The sequence below is a fragment of the Dermacentor variabilis genome, chromosome 10 (assembly GCF_050947875.1).
Source record: "Dermacentor variabilis isolate Ectoservices chromosome 10, ASM5094787v1, whole genome shotgun sequence".
NCBI lineage: Eukaryota > Metazoa > Arthropoda > Arachnida > Ixodida > Ixodidae > Dermacentor > Dermacentor variabilis.
In genome coordinates, this window is record NC_134577.1 from 69,490,402 (window position 1) to 69,503,698 (window position 13,297).

Here is a 13,297-nt window from a genome sequence, read left to right on the forward strand (position 1 = left end):
AAAAAAAAAACGCACATTACAGCGAAACGCTCTTCATACCTCCGGTCAGTGAAATAGCTCGTTTCCTCCAATGTTTCTGGGGAGGTGAATAAACCGCGCCTGCCATCCCAGAGACATGCTACCGACAATATCGCATTTTTAAATTTTTATTTCTATACGTACGTAGCAATAAAAACGATTAAAAAAATGTGCCAGCTGATATGCAACGTCTGTGGTTTTTTTTTCTTTTTTCAGCAATACCTAAGCACAGGAAGCCGCCAAAATAAAGTCTCACCCCAAGGGGAGCCTGCGGAAGCAGGAGGAAGATGTACTCCACAGCACCAACCCAGTGTTTCTGATGCGTCCCCGAGAGAAATTCAGGACCAACGTGTCAGCGACATGGCTGGTATGCAACCGACAGCAAATCAAGAATTGCACCCGCTGTCGAGTAATGGCACGGAGCTGTCTCGAGGTCAGATGAGCAACTTACTGCGCCCAAGTTCCACAACAGAAACCACAGTTTTCGCCACAGATGATTCAAGTTGCCTACCCACTTCGTGCAACCCCATGATGAGTTGTTGGGAGAAAAGTGCAGTGACAGCTCGTCTGCTGAAGTGAATAAACAGCTACAGGACGCGAAGAGAGAGTGAGTGAAACTTCGCGAAGTTCATACCAAGGCAAGTGCTGCAAATCAGTCAGTTATTATAGTTATCAGTCAGTTAAGAGAAGCTTGAAACGTCGCAAAATGCCAGTGGAATTTTGCGAAAAGAAAAACTGGTTTTCCAAATGAAGACCAAATGCAAGCCATAACACGGAACAGCAACCAAGGTGCCACCTGGTCATCGAAAACAATTAAACAAGCACTTCAGATAAAATTCGCCAGTGGAACATCAGGCTATGAAACCCTAAGAAAACTTGGGTACCCGCTGCCTTCTAATGGGATTCTTCTCCGTCGTCTTCAAGGGCTCAAGTTCCTGCCAGGTATCTTATCTGAAGTCATTGACGTGCTCAGAGCAAAAGCAGAGGGCGTGGAAGACATTGAAAAAGATTGCGTGCTTTATCTAGATGGAACGGAAATTTCCCAGGGGCCTGAACTCGATCGTGCTGAAGACGTCGTGTTTCGAGAGAAAACACTCACTGCAGCGCCAGATGAACCTGCCTGTCGTTGCTTAGTGTTTAACGTCGGATTGAACTCAAGGTGGAGGCAGGTAATTGCGTACCATTTTACAGGAAGCTCTGTCGACATCTGTCTACTCGAGAATTTTGTGCTGGAAATCGTGCAGCTTTGCGCAGATATTTCTCTGAGGGTGCTTGCGGTGACCTCCGACATGGGAGCCTCCAGCAGAGCGATGTGTCATGAGTGAAGTTTTTCTAGTCACAGGAATTCTAACACGGTGTGCTCAATTCCTCATCCTATGCTTGAGGGAAACGACTTTTTTTTTCACTGCGGATGCTGCACACCTGATAAAAAAATTTTCGAGCTCAGCTTTTGAACTCTGTTGACTTTACACTGAACTACGCAGCTGTCTGGCACCATGGCTTACCCTCAACCAAAGTGAAGGTGGAGCATGTGCGTGCTGTCGCAGAGTATGACTCTGACAAAAAGCTACAAATTGCACCCAAACTTTCTAAAGCGCATGTAAGCAAAGACCATTTCACGAAAATAAAGGTCGGCATAGCGGTTCAGTTTTTCAAGGAATCCCCAGCTGCCATTCGTTGCCTAATAAGAAAGTGCTCAAACCAGAAGCTGAAACCGCAGCATGGTTCCTGGAGCTCACCGCAAAATGGTACAAAGTGATGTCTTAATAATATTTGGGGTTTTACGTGCCAAAACCACTTCCTGATTATGAGGCACGCCGTAGTAGAGGACTCCGGAAATTTTGACCACCTGGGGTTCTTTAACGTGCACCTAAATCTAAGCACACGGGTGTTTTCGCATTTCGCCCCCATCGAAATGCGGCCGCCATGGCCGGGATTCGATCCCGCGACCTCGCGCTCAGCAGCCCAACACCATACACTGTAAACGGAAATAACTCCGAGGTGGGAGTATAACGCTTGTCCTCTAGCGACCCCCCGGTTCGGAGTTTATTATGCTCCGTATGATCGGAGTAGAATTCTTACTCCGTGTGAGCGGAATTTTTGCGTGGAATTATGGGAGTTATTTTTTCTATCTTTTGTTTCTTTTTTGCTTTGCAATGGACGGAGTTTTTTCGAGGTGCAACGGGAGTATAAAAAGAGGCATCGCGTGAGTTTGCGCGAACATCTTTATATCCAGAGGCTGCCGGTCAAATTTCGAAATATGCACACGCGACCGCGTCAAATGCGACGAAACAAGTAAATGAAAGCACATATATCATGACATACTTAAACATTTCAGAAACGCCCAATGCAGAAATTTGAATGACATCCCACGTACACGCGATACTCAAGAAGCAACGGTGCCAGTATATATATAGCCACGACACTGTGTGCCTCGAAACCGCCTAGGGAGCAGCTGTGCTGTTTTCAGAATTACGACTCACATGCTCGTTCATACGAGACGTGCCTCTCTGATATTGACAGAATACCTTAATCAACACAAAACTGTTAATTCAGAATAGTGAGATAAAAAAGTTAATGGCGTAAATTTTCAGAATTAGCGTGCCATTCTATGAGTGCTGGAGCGACTTCGCACACTGCCTACGTTCGCGGTCAAAAAGTAGTGCGTTAGAGACAGTAATCAAGAAAAATGTAAGTGCTTCTGCTTCATAGCAAAATTAAAATTTTTGCTATATAGTGGTAGCGTAGCAACAAATTATTACGTGTGAGCAGGACGCGCAGCAGCCGACGTAACACCGAAAAATGCGCAGTCATACATTTTATACACCGCACTACTTGCTCCGCGTCCAAGCAATATCTCTCGGTTGTGAAAAGGAGCTACATCGCTGATCTGTCGAGTAAATCCTTAAACTCAGAGCCAGCAGGCATGCGTCTAAATGAGTGTCTCGGATAGAGCGTAATGTTAATGCAATATCGGAAGCAACAGCGTGACCAAAACCTATATGGGCGATAACAATTCGATGCACATCGCTCAATAAGAAGCTTTATTTACAGTACCCATACTTATGTCCTACCGTTTTTCTTCGGGTGAGAATATCCGTTCGTAGATACATAAAAACAGTTGCTTGCACTCCGATCTTTTTCACTGGCAACACAGCACCGCAACGAACTTGGGGTACGCCATTCATGTGCGACTAGCACGGACGTCGTCGCTCGAACAGTGGCTGCTAGCTGTTGCCATTGCTACGCGGTCCTTTCAAACGTTACACCGAACGTTGTCAGCATGTACCCAAAAGCTCATAAAAGTCGTATTTCACGTAGTGAAGAACACAAGCCAGGGTCACGCCGCACGAAAACACAGTCAGAATCTGAGCCGACATCACGAGCCAGTGAGCAGCTTCGAGGTATACCTAAGCCTTTTTCCGCACTTGAAAACGTTGCTCTTGCATTCATCGTTGTCAGCAAAGTGATCACAGCTAACGTACTTGAAGCTGAGAAACAGCGAGCTTCAGGCATGCCTATAACACTTTCTGGAAGGAAATACGGGAAACAAATTGACGAAACGCTGTCACGGAACGACACTTCACAAATGTAAACAAACCGTCAGCCATGAACACTGCTGACTCCGCCGAATGCGCCCGGTCGCTGCCGAGGCGCACAGCCTAATGGGAAGCGCCACGTGAACAACCTCTTTCGGCGGAGGGGAGTTTATTAAAACTCCCTGTCGGAGTTTCACGGGAGAACAAGATTTTTAAGCGGAGTAAAATCGCGTCATGTCGCCCTAATACTCCCGCAGCTAGCCAGCGGAGTGAAACGAGGGATTGTCGCTGTTTTGCTCCCATACGTCGGAGTAAATATTTGAGGAGGGGAGGTTTTAGAGCACATCACCTGTTAAAAACTCCCAGGTGAGTTTATTTTCGTTTACAGTGTAGCCACTGAGCAACCACGGCGGGTAAAACTGATGTCATCCATCAGTTGTACTTAGTTGGCCAGACTTGGCCAAGTGCCACGAATTGAAGAATTGAGAGACGCGCCCGTATTTTGGACTTTGCCCATGGGGACATACGTGGAAGGTTTCTTTGTCTTCAGGAAATTGATAGAGCGCATCTGTATACTGACTTTAACCGTTAGCACACGAAAGAGTAAAAGACTTTACTCTGCACATTCGACGGCTATTGTCTGACTGCTGCGCGCTATGGGCTAAACTGTAACTTCTTTCTTACGCTATTCAACAAAAACACAAAATAACGGTTTAATACTAGTCAAATGTCCATTTTGCAGGGTCTCTGTTATCTAAACTGATACTTCAGAGCCAGAAAGATGACTGTTTGACGTAGTTAATCTACGCTGCCGTTGATGTATACTTGAGGTCTTTCTTGAGGATTCATAGCGATGTTGAAAGTTCCAAGTTTATTGATGGCTATTTGGTGCATTCTATCATACTATGGCATTATTAAATTATGTTTCGGCGATATGCTTGCGCAAAAGATACCAACGTACTACAAGTGCAATCCGCCTCTTTCATGGCGCGACGGCGCATGCGCCCTGCCCTAGCGGATTAGTCGCAAAACGTTTTGGAAGGGACGCGCGCGTGGCCGCGCGCCGGAAAGTCCCCCCAAAAAAAGAAAAAAAAGCACTCGGACGCGCGCTGCGGCCAAAACTCGTGCCGCGTACCGCGTTGAAACTCTACTGGTAGCTCGAAGTCGGTGCGGTGCCGAAAACGTGCGTAGCGTAAGACCGCAACTCCACTTTAAAAGAGAAAGCGGCCAGGCCATCGTCCGAGTTGTCCGGACTGCACCGTGAGCCTAGTAGTTGCCGCCTTTCGTGAATGGCTCACTGATTTAACGGAAAACCCGTGCGTTACACTTGGGCGACACTTAAGTACATCACGTTGCTGACGAAGTCTTTTTGCAGCGCCGGCCCTCACTTGCTGGTGGTGGCAGCGCTTACCTGACTGCACGTACTCGTATATAAGGCGCAGAAACACTGGGTCGATACACGAGACCGACAGGAGGCTCACTCCAATGATTGACCGACGATTGTGCGTGACTGAAACCTTTTTGTCATGCCAGGTCGAAAACGACGCAACCGACCAGCGCCAGTTGTACTGCGACAGGCTTTCTTTTCGAAGGCACCGGCAAAATCAGCGTGCCGACCATCGTTCGACCATCGTTTCAGAGATGCACTGTTTGCCTCTGCGTCAAGCGGCAAACAAGAGGCGGTGTATTCGATATACAGCAGCATAAACAACCGCCTCGCTCATTTATACCAGCGACGTGTGAGCGATGGCATCCGCGCGTTTTCGTGAGAGAACATGGCCTACAAATGAGCACTTAAGCGAGCATAGTTTTCTCTAATAATGCTCTATGGCACGCTAAAACTGAAGGTATGATCTAGTTAAAGAAAAGCGAGAATGAGTTAATTAACATCCCGTAATATATGTATATCACAGATGCCGTTGTTTAAGTGGTTCGGCCGCTCATATTGACTCGTCTCAGGCTGTAACAACAAGGCACGTAGGCGCAGATATCCATGTTTTGCTACATTTTGACACCATTTCATATCAGTGATGGACCTCTTCCACAGAAGGTAACAACGTCCTGCGGCTGTAGATGTTGATGTAAAAAAGTGCACCGCTTTAATAAATCCGACGGGCTGCGCTCGAAGACTTTTTGAATCTGCGAAACGTCTAAATAATGTGTTAAAAGAATACAAAAAGTGATGTCCAAGTGCAGAAATCAGTGACAAATTCCAAGGCAGCAGTGTCGCCAAACGGAACTCAGCGTGCCTTTATCGACCGCACTGTTTGCAGAACAGCGCACTCAGGCCTGTTCACCCAGTAGTCATTCAGTGCTACATGGCTTCAGGAACGACATGCTGTCCCGAAGAAGTTATTAATAATGATTCGCGATCCACAGAACGTACAGCCGACGCGCACTCAACGTGGGCGCAGCTACAGAAATCAACCGGCGAAGGCCCCGGGACCCTTCCAAAATGTTTTCAGCGGCGTGCGTCAGAGGGCAGCACAGGAAAATGAAAAAGGGGTATTATTAAAGATAAGTTATTGGCGTAATGCTTGAAACTATTATTTTTTACTTTCTCTCGATATCTCTATATTGGAGGTTTCCTTTCTTCCTTTCATTTTCAACTCAAGCGACATTTCATCTGCATCTGACCTAAGTCCACTTTTTTGTTTTTTTATGAAATCCGAAGTTCGCGTAATTGGCGTACAAGATATCTTCTAATAATGAATTTTGCCAGCGCCTACAAATTCCCGGTTCGTCAATCTTAGAGGGCTTGCGGCACAATCTATGACATCATTATCATCATTAATAACAACAATCCAACAACCATCATCAGGTCCCGCCGCCGACGTCACAAGCGACTCCATTCGGCTCTCATGAAGAAGTCCCAGGCAACGAAGCCGCTCACGAGCTCGCCCGAGCACTCTACCAACGGGCAACTCTAGAGCAGCCAGTTCCAGGGATAAAAGATAGCATGATCACGTACAGGGAAATTGTCGGTCACTACAAAGCCGAAAGAAGAATCTTTCCGCCTCCGCATCGGTCTCTCTCTCTCTGGAAGACGCTCGCATTTGGCGACGCCTCCAGGGAAACAATTATACATCACCACATTGGATCTACTTAACACAGACGAGGGACTATAACGACGCCCTCTGCAAAATTTGTAAGCAGAAAGGTACGCTAGACCATATAATATGGGAATGTGCTGGCTCCCCAGGGGCCAAGGAAAACATTGACAGTAGAGAAGCCCGGGAGGCCTTGCTCCAGAGCGAGGGTGAAGACGACCAGCGTCGAGCAATCCGCCTGGCCGTTGAGGCCGTGAAGACTCACCGTCCTCAACGCGCGGGGACTGCTTCGTCCTCCCCCCCTACCTACGTGTACGTTAAGAGGCGGGCATCCCAGCTCTGTGGAACAATAAAGTTTTCAATCAATCAATCAATCAATCAATCAATCAATCAATCAAGAAAGCGCGGAGGACGTCCCGTTGAAGCGAGGAACGAAATGAACATCTGGGATCCATTACCGTCTTTAGTCAAAGCCCGGGGAGACTACCCATACAACACGATTTGTAACTGGTGGAATGGGGCCGATGCCTATTGTGATGCCTATCGCAAAAGCCAGGTTGGATGATTCACAACCTAACTGGAAGAAGATCCAGCTGCAGCAGGTTCGAGAAGAAGCTGTACGAGGAACACCCGGCTACGACAAGCAGGTCATCGGCCGAAGTGGACGCCTACAGGAAAGCCAAAGGAATTTCGGTGAAAGGGAAGAGCGTGCCCAAGCCCATCCTTGCGCTGCAAGGGTCCCACTTCCCCGAATCCATCGTCAAAAGCATCGAGTCCCGACGCGATCACACGTCTCCCACGTGCATCGAGGCGCATTGCTGGCCCATCGCACTCAGGTGCAGCAATCTTCTGGGCATCCTAGAGATGGGATCGCACAAGACGCTCGCCTACTTCCTGCCTACGGTCATCCATGTCAGCCGGCAACCGCCCCTTCAACAGGAAGGCGGACCCATCACCGTCGTGCCGGCTTCTACGCGCGAGCTGGCCAAGCAGGTTCACAACACAGCCTTAGAATTGAGTGAACACGCTGGACTCCGAAGCGTGTGCGCCTCGAACGGGGAGCCCAAAGAAGGTCAGTACGCAGAGCTGTAGAAGGGCTGCCACATCTTCGTGGCCACGCCTCGACGCTTCATCCACTTCCTCGAGGAAGGCAAGGTGAATCTGCGCCGCTGTACGTACCTCGTGCTGGACGAGGTAGACCACATGCTGGCGATGGGTTTCAAGCAGCATGTTCGCAAGATTGCCGAGCTCTGCCGGCCAGACCACCAGACAATAATGTGGATTACATCCTGGCAAAGAGAGCTCCAGTCCTTTGTCGAGGGCCTGCTCGACGACTACGTGGAAGTCAAGTTCGGGACGGCGCAGCTACCCGCCGAAAACAGCGTGGAAATGACTGTCGATGTGTGCGAGGAGGAAGAGAAGGAAGCGAAGGTAGCCGAACTCCTCGACGACGTCCTCAAGGAAAAGTCAAAGAAAGCCGTTGTGTTCATCGACACGATGACTAAGGCCGACGAGATCGCGTGGAAACTGCGACACCGGGGATGATCTGCCGTCGGCCTTCACGGAAAGACGACGACAGAGGAGCGCGACTGGATCGTTTCCATGTTCCGGACTTGTACGTCAAGCGTGCTCGTCACGGCGGGCATGGCTGCGCATGACTTGGTTCTCGAGAACGTGGGGCTGGTCGTTAACTACGACAGCCCGGACTGCTCGGAGGTCTACGCGCGCAGGTCGAGCCACGTTGTGCGATCAGGTGAACCAGGCGTGGTTCACACCTTCATCATTCCGACCCAACAATTGCACGCCACGAACCTGATAGCAATTCTGCAGGATGCCAATCAGCCGGTCGAGCCAGAACTCTACAACGTGGCAAAAAGTGTCGTTCCAAACGACGACACGTTTGACACCAGCGGGACGGTGAGGTGCTCAGCGTGACGGCGGGTTGTTAAAAGAACTCGAAGCTAGCCCTTAAGCGTGCTCTTAAAACTGCCGGCCTCCGCATTTCCTTTCCAGGGTGCATTTCCTTCCCACGCGTAACCTAGCTCAGCCGATCGGAACTTCAGCAGCACATGAAATGGACATGTCCACTAGGTGGACACTTACAGAATATCCCCGCTAAGAAAGGATTTCTATCCAGTTGCTGCTGCATCTTCCGCTGTGGCGTGTCCCCCCGGCGGGGGCGCGCGCCTTGTGGTCCGCCATAGTTGTTTACAAGGAGTGCAGACGTGTTTCCGCTTCGGGCCTCCGGTTGCTCAGGCAAGCGGCTGTATACGTTTCAAGTTTAACAATAGTAACCTTGTGGTACCCTCGGCATCTCACGCTCACCCTGACCACAATCGAGAGCAGGCTCCGCATTGCTACAATCCAAGACGGAGCACGGCAACATAGTGTGCTATAATACTGGTGCACTGTAGCGTGAAGGACACAGCTGGAAACAAAAGGAGTTGACGTCGAGCCCTTCTGTTCTTGATGATGGTGGACGCTTGGCGCTGCGGTGTTGGGACTGGCGTGTGCCTGGGCCGGGATCAATCGCCTTTTTCGCTTCACTCTTCGAACGGACTGCACCTTTGTTTTGGTACGTGAATGTGTCTGGATCGTTTATTTGCCTATAAGGAGGCGCATATATCAAGACTAGCCTTTAGCTAAGGCTTTTGACGTTAACCAGTGGGGATACGGGCTCAAACACCAGCTCTTCTAGCCTATTACTTAGAATGGTTCGAATGGTTCTAAAAGGTGTCGGCCGCACGCCCCGCTCGGAAGTAGAAATAGTGTCCTTTCCAATCAAATATTCCCTTTCACTTCCACTTCAGCCGGTGAGCTGACTGAACGCGGGATGGAATGCTCTTCACAATAGGATTTCCGCAGCGCAATTCGCATGCGCCAACAAAGAGAAGGAGTTCCAGAGTATTCTGCGCGCCCTCTCCTACAGGGTGTATCGATTTGAACACCGTGTTTTTTTTTGTTGTTTTTTTACGCGATGGCCTGTGTTCCAGGTCCTTCAGAACGGAAGATCGTCGCGATGCCCTCAACACATCCGGTATGCTCCCAGCTGTTGTGGCGTCAGAAGATAAACTGAATCAACCACATTTGTGGCCTCTGACGCTGAGTAGAGCAGACGCGAAGCTGTGGGCCCTCAATTAGTTTGAAGTCGAGAGTCTAAGCTGTCACGCTGCACAGTAATCGACCCACAAGAACAGCGGGTGCACCTGAGTCGTGATTCATTGTTGCCGTGCGTGGCGGACGACTACTTGCGGACGCAGTTCGCGGCGTTATCATCATCATCATCATCAACAACAACAACAACAACCTATTTTATGTATACTGCAGTACGAAGGCCCCTCCCTGCGATCTCCAGTTACCCCTGTCCTGCGCCAACTGATTCCAACTTGCGCCTGCGAATTTCCTAATTTCATCACCTCACCTAGTTTTCTGCCGTCCTCAACTGCGCTTCCCTTCTCTTAGCACCCAATCTGTAACCCTAATGGTCCACTGTTTATCTAACCTATGTATTACGTAGCCTGTCCAGCTCCATTTTCTTTCTCTTAAGGTCAGTTAGATTATTGGCTATCCTGATCCACCCCGCTATCTTCCTGTTTCTTAATGTTATGCCTAACATTCTTCGTTCCATCGCTCTTTGCGCGGTCCTTAAGGTTATTGAGCTTCCTTGTCAACCTCCGAGTTTCTGCCCCATGCGTTAGCACCGGTAGAATGCATTGATTGTACACCTTTCTTTTCAATGATAGCAGTAAGCTACCGGTCAGGATCTGACAATATCCGCCGTATGCACTCCAAACCATTTTTATTCTTCTCTAAATTTCCTGTCTGGAAGATGGTAAAGACGGCGTTAGAACGCTGGCGCGCGGAGGGCGTCTCTGACGGGGTTTCATGACTCGGACGGTGCTGTTTAAACTGAAGAACAGAACAAAAGTGGGTGACCTGCCGCATCACATTTGAGTGACCTTGGTCGTCGCGCCCGGCCGGCCGGCCGTTGCAGCGGTTGCGCTGCCAAGGAGCGAGTCACGTCCGAAGGCAGTGCAGTGTGTCTCGCTGCTCCCGCTGTGGACGGTTTGCACGTGCCGACGTGCAACAGTGATTGCGGGGGTTGGTGCGTGCTTTTTAACGCGATAGCGTTAAGGAGCTCGTGTCGCAGAAAAGCCGGTGTCGTCGGCGTTGGCCGTGAGCGATAAATCACGGCAGGCACGTCATAAATAAAAAGCAACTTACAAGATGGGCTGGGTGGGAATCGAACCAGGGTCTCCGGAGTGTGAGACGGAGACGTTACCACTCAGCCACGAGTTCGATGCTTCAAAGCGGTACAAAAGCGCCTCTAGTGAACGCGGTGTTGCCTTAGAAACGAGCTGTTTCTAAGGCTCAGGCGTGCGTCGCTTGCTCAGGCGCACATTTCGTTGTCGCGCCGAACGCTGCGTTGCTCGACGCTCACCGCGTCCGATGCGGGGCGCGTAGTCGCTGCGCCGTAGCCCATTGTTTTACACCCCTTGGCGGGTCGACGGGAACGCTGTCGCGCTCCACTCTTGAAGGCGACGCTTAAGCGTCCTCCAATTTTTTGCGCTCTGATTGTCACCTCAGCATCAGATGCTACTGTTTCTTGCAAAGCTAATAATGTCTTACAGAAGTTATGCACAACTAGACAAGAAACAATAAGGTAAAAATGAAAAAAACATTAACAGAATTATTGACAACAAAGAAGATACTGAGGTTGAGATAGACAACGCTGCAGTTTTAGCACCTGATGAACCATTATTTTAAAAATACAAGATAATCAGGGTCAGCGACCTCAATCAGTACAGACTCTTCCGAGAGTAGCCCTCATCGCTGCAAATGCTCGGTCTCTTCGTGGAGACAGCGAATATTTGCTCAAAGAAAAATACGTCCATGAAACAACAAAAGCAGAAAAGTGAAACGCTTCTTATTTTCGTACTAACTGTGGCTTTCAAATACTCCGGCTGACTCTTCCGTGATTTTAAAATCCTTATAATAATAAAGGAATCGATGTGTCTCATTTAAGTGAAACATAAGTGGCGGCTCAATTTGTTGGGTAAACAATGTAGCAAATTATTTAAGTGCAGCAGAGTTCTAGGCTCGCGCCGCGCGTCGTCTGCTAGGAACTGTACAGGGTGGTCCCAACTATAATGCACCAAGATTTAAAGATATGCAAATTCCACGTAGCTGGACATGGTCCCAAGGTAATGTTGTTCGCCGTCGCTAGGAGAAATGTTTCTGCATTCCGCGTAATTACATAATTACCCTTAATTAATTAATGAACATCTCAAATATTATAGTTATACTAAGAGTGTCAATGAGAAAAAATTGTAGAGGAACATGAAAAAATATCAAGGACGCTTAAGCGTCGCCTTTAAGAGGGGAACGCGATAGCATTCAGAGATCCCTGACGGCTTCTCACGCTTCCCGGTAACTGGAGCGTGTGGAACCGTAATTTTAGCGGGAAACGCTGGCTGAGAACGCTATGAACGAAAGCGTGTTTTTTTGGTAGAGACGCGGCCTCTTGCGTGGGCCGCGATGCGGCGGAGGCGAGCGCCATCTGGAGGTATTGCAAGGAACCGAGCGCGCCTCTCCGTTGCCTTCAAGATATTCAGGCGCCGGCGCGCGCAAATGGCAGACGCCGTGGCCGGTCTATGCATGGTAGAAACGCTAGAAAAGTTTTTTTTCGCGTGTCAGAATTTTGTTTTCTCGTTTAATCTACAATCTGACGCTATCGTGTCTGTAGGTTGTGTGTAAGTCGTACTTTACGATTTTTGCACATATTTTAGCTTGAGAAATTCAATTAATTCAGTAGCTTCCTTGCACCACATGGAGGGCCTGGGTATGGGTGGTTCGAAAATCTTTTTGCCGAAACGACGTCCGATGCCGGATTTCCTGCGACATCGGGCCCTTAACGCTGTCCCATAAGGACTCCGGACTCTTTCTGTTGCTCAATACGTGTTACACAAAAGTGTTTTTACAAGCGTGTAAGAAGAACTACACGCAACGTGCCTCGAGCGACCAGTCGCGCGGAAATTTCACTCGTATTCGCGAGCTTTTAATTTTCTGTGATGTTTAGAGGTAGCAGACTTTTATTAAAGCAGAAAAGAGAGAGAGAGAGAGAGACTACATAAAACTGCCACACTACTCTTGCTACTGCGGAAGTACTATCCTTGTACTGCCACTGCAGAATGCAGTGTGTCGGAACGTAACGAAAATAATAAACGCAAAACGAAACAAGACGATATTTTTTGACCGGAACGAAAACGTAACCGAAACGTTATTTCTTATTTTGCTTCGCAGAGAAACCGAAATATTTTTATCGGTTTTCGGTTCAAGGGGAAAGTCGGCAATCCGAAACAACCGACGTCAGGCAACGTCAGAGTTATCGCGTATCTCAGGGGTTCGCATAAGTGCGTATCTCAGGCAGGGATAGTGCTAGCCATAGCCGGTCGAGCGCTCCGCTAATCTATAAGTGTATTGAAATATCCAGAGTAGAAAGGAGACCATTATATGTGGCTTTTTTAGACATTACAGGAGTGCATGACAACGCAAACCGCAACATTTTGTGGTATTTTCTGGAAGGGGAAGGCTTATGTGACGATGGTCTACAGCTTTTGAGAGAGAGTTACCTAGAAAATACCGTTTGCGTTGAACGGGAAGGGATGAGGAGCGAGGAGAAAGTTGCTA

The 13,297-nt window shown here is 48.7% G+C and overlaps 2 pseudogenes; both read left to right on the forward strand.

Moving 5' to 3' along the window:
• The first annotated feature begins 7,168 nt into the window (after positions 1–7,168).
• On the forward strand, positions 7,169–7,699 carry LOC142559290 (putative ATP-dependent RNA helicase DDX5 pseudogene; annotated as a pseudogene).
• A 120-nt stretch (positions 7,700–7,819) lies between these two features.
• On the forward strand, positions 7,820–8,152 carry LOC142559291 (putative ATP-dependent RNA helicase DDX5 pseudogene; annotated as a pseudogene).
• Positions 8,153–13,297: the final 5,145 nt, after the last annotated feature.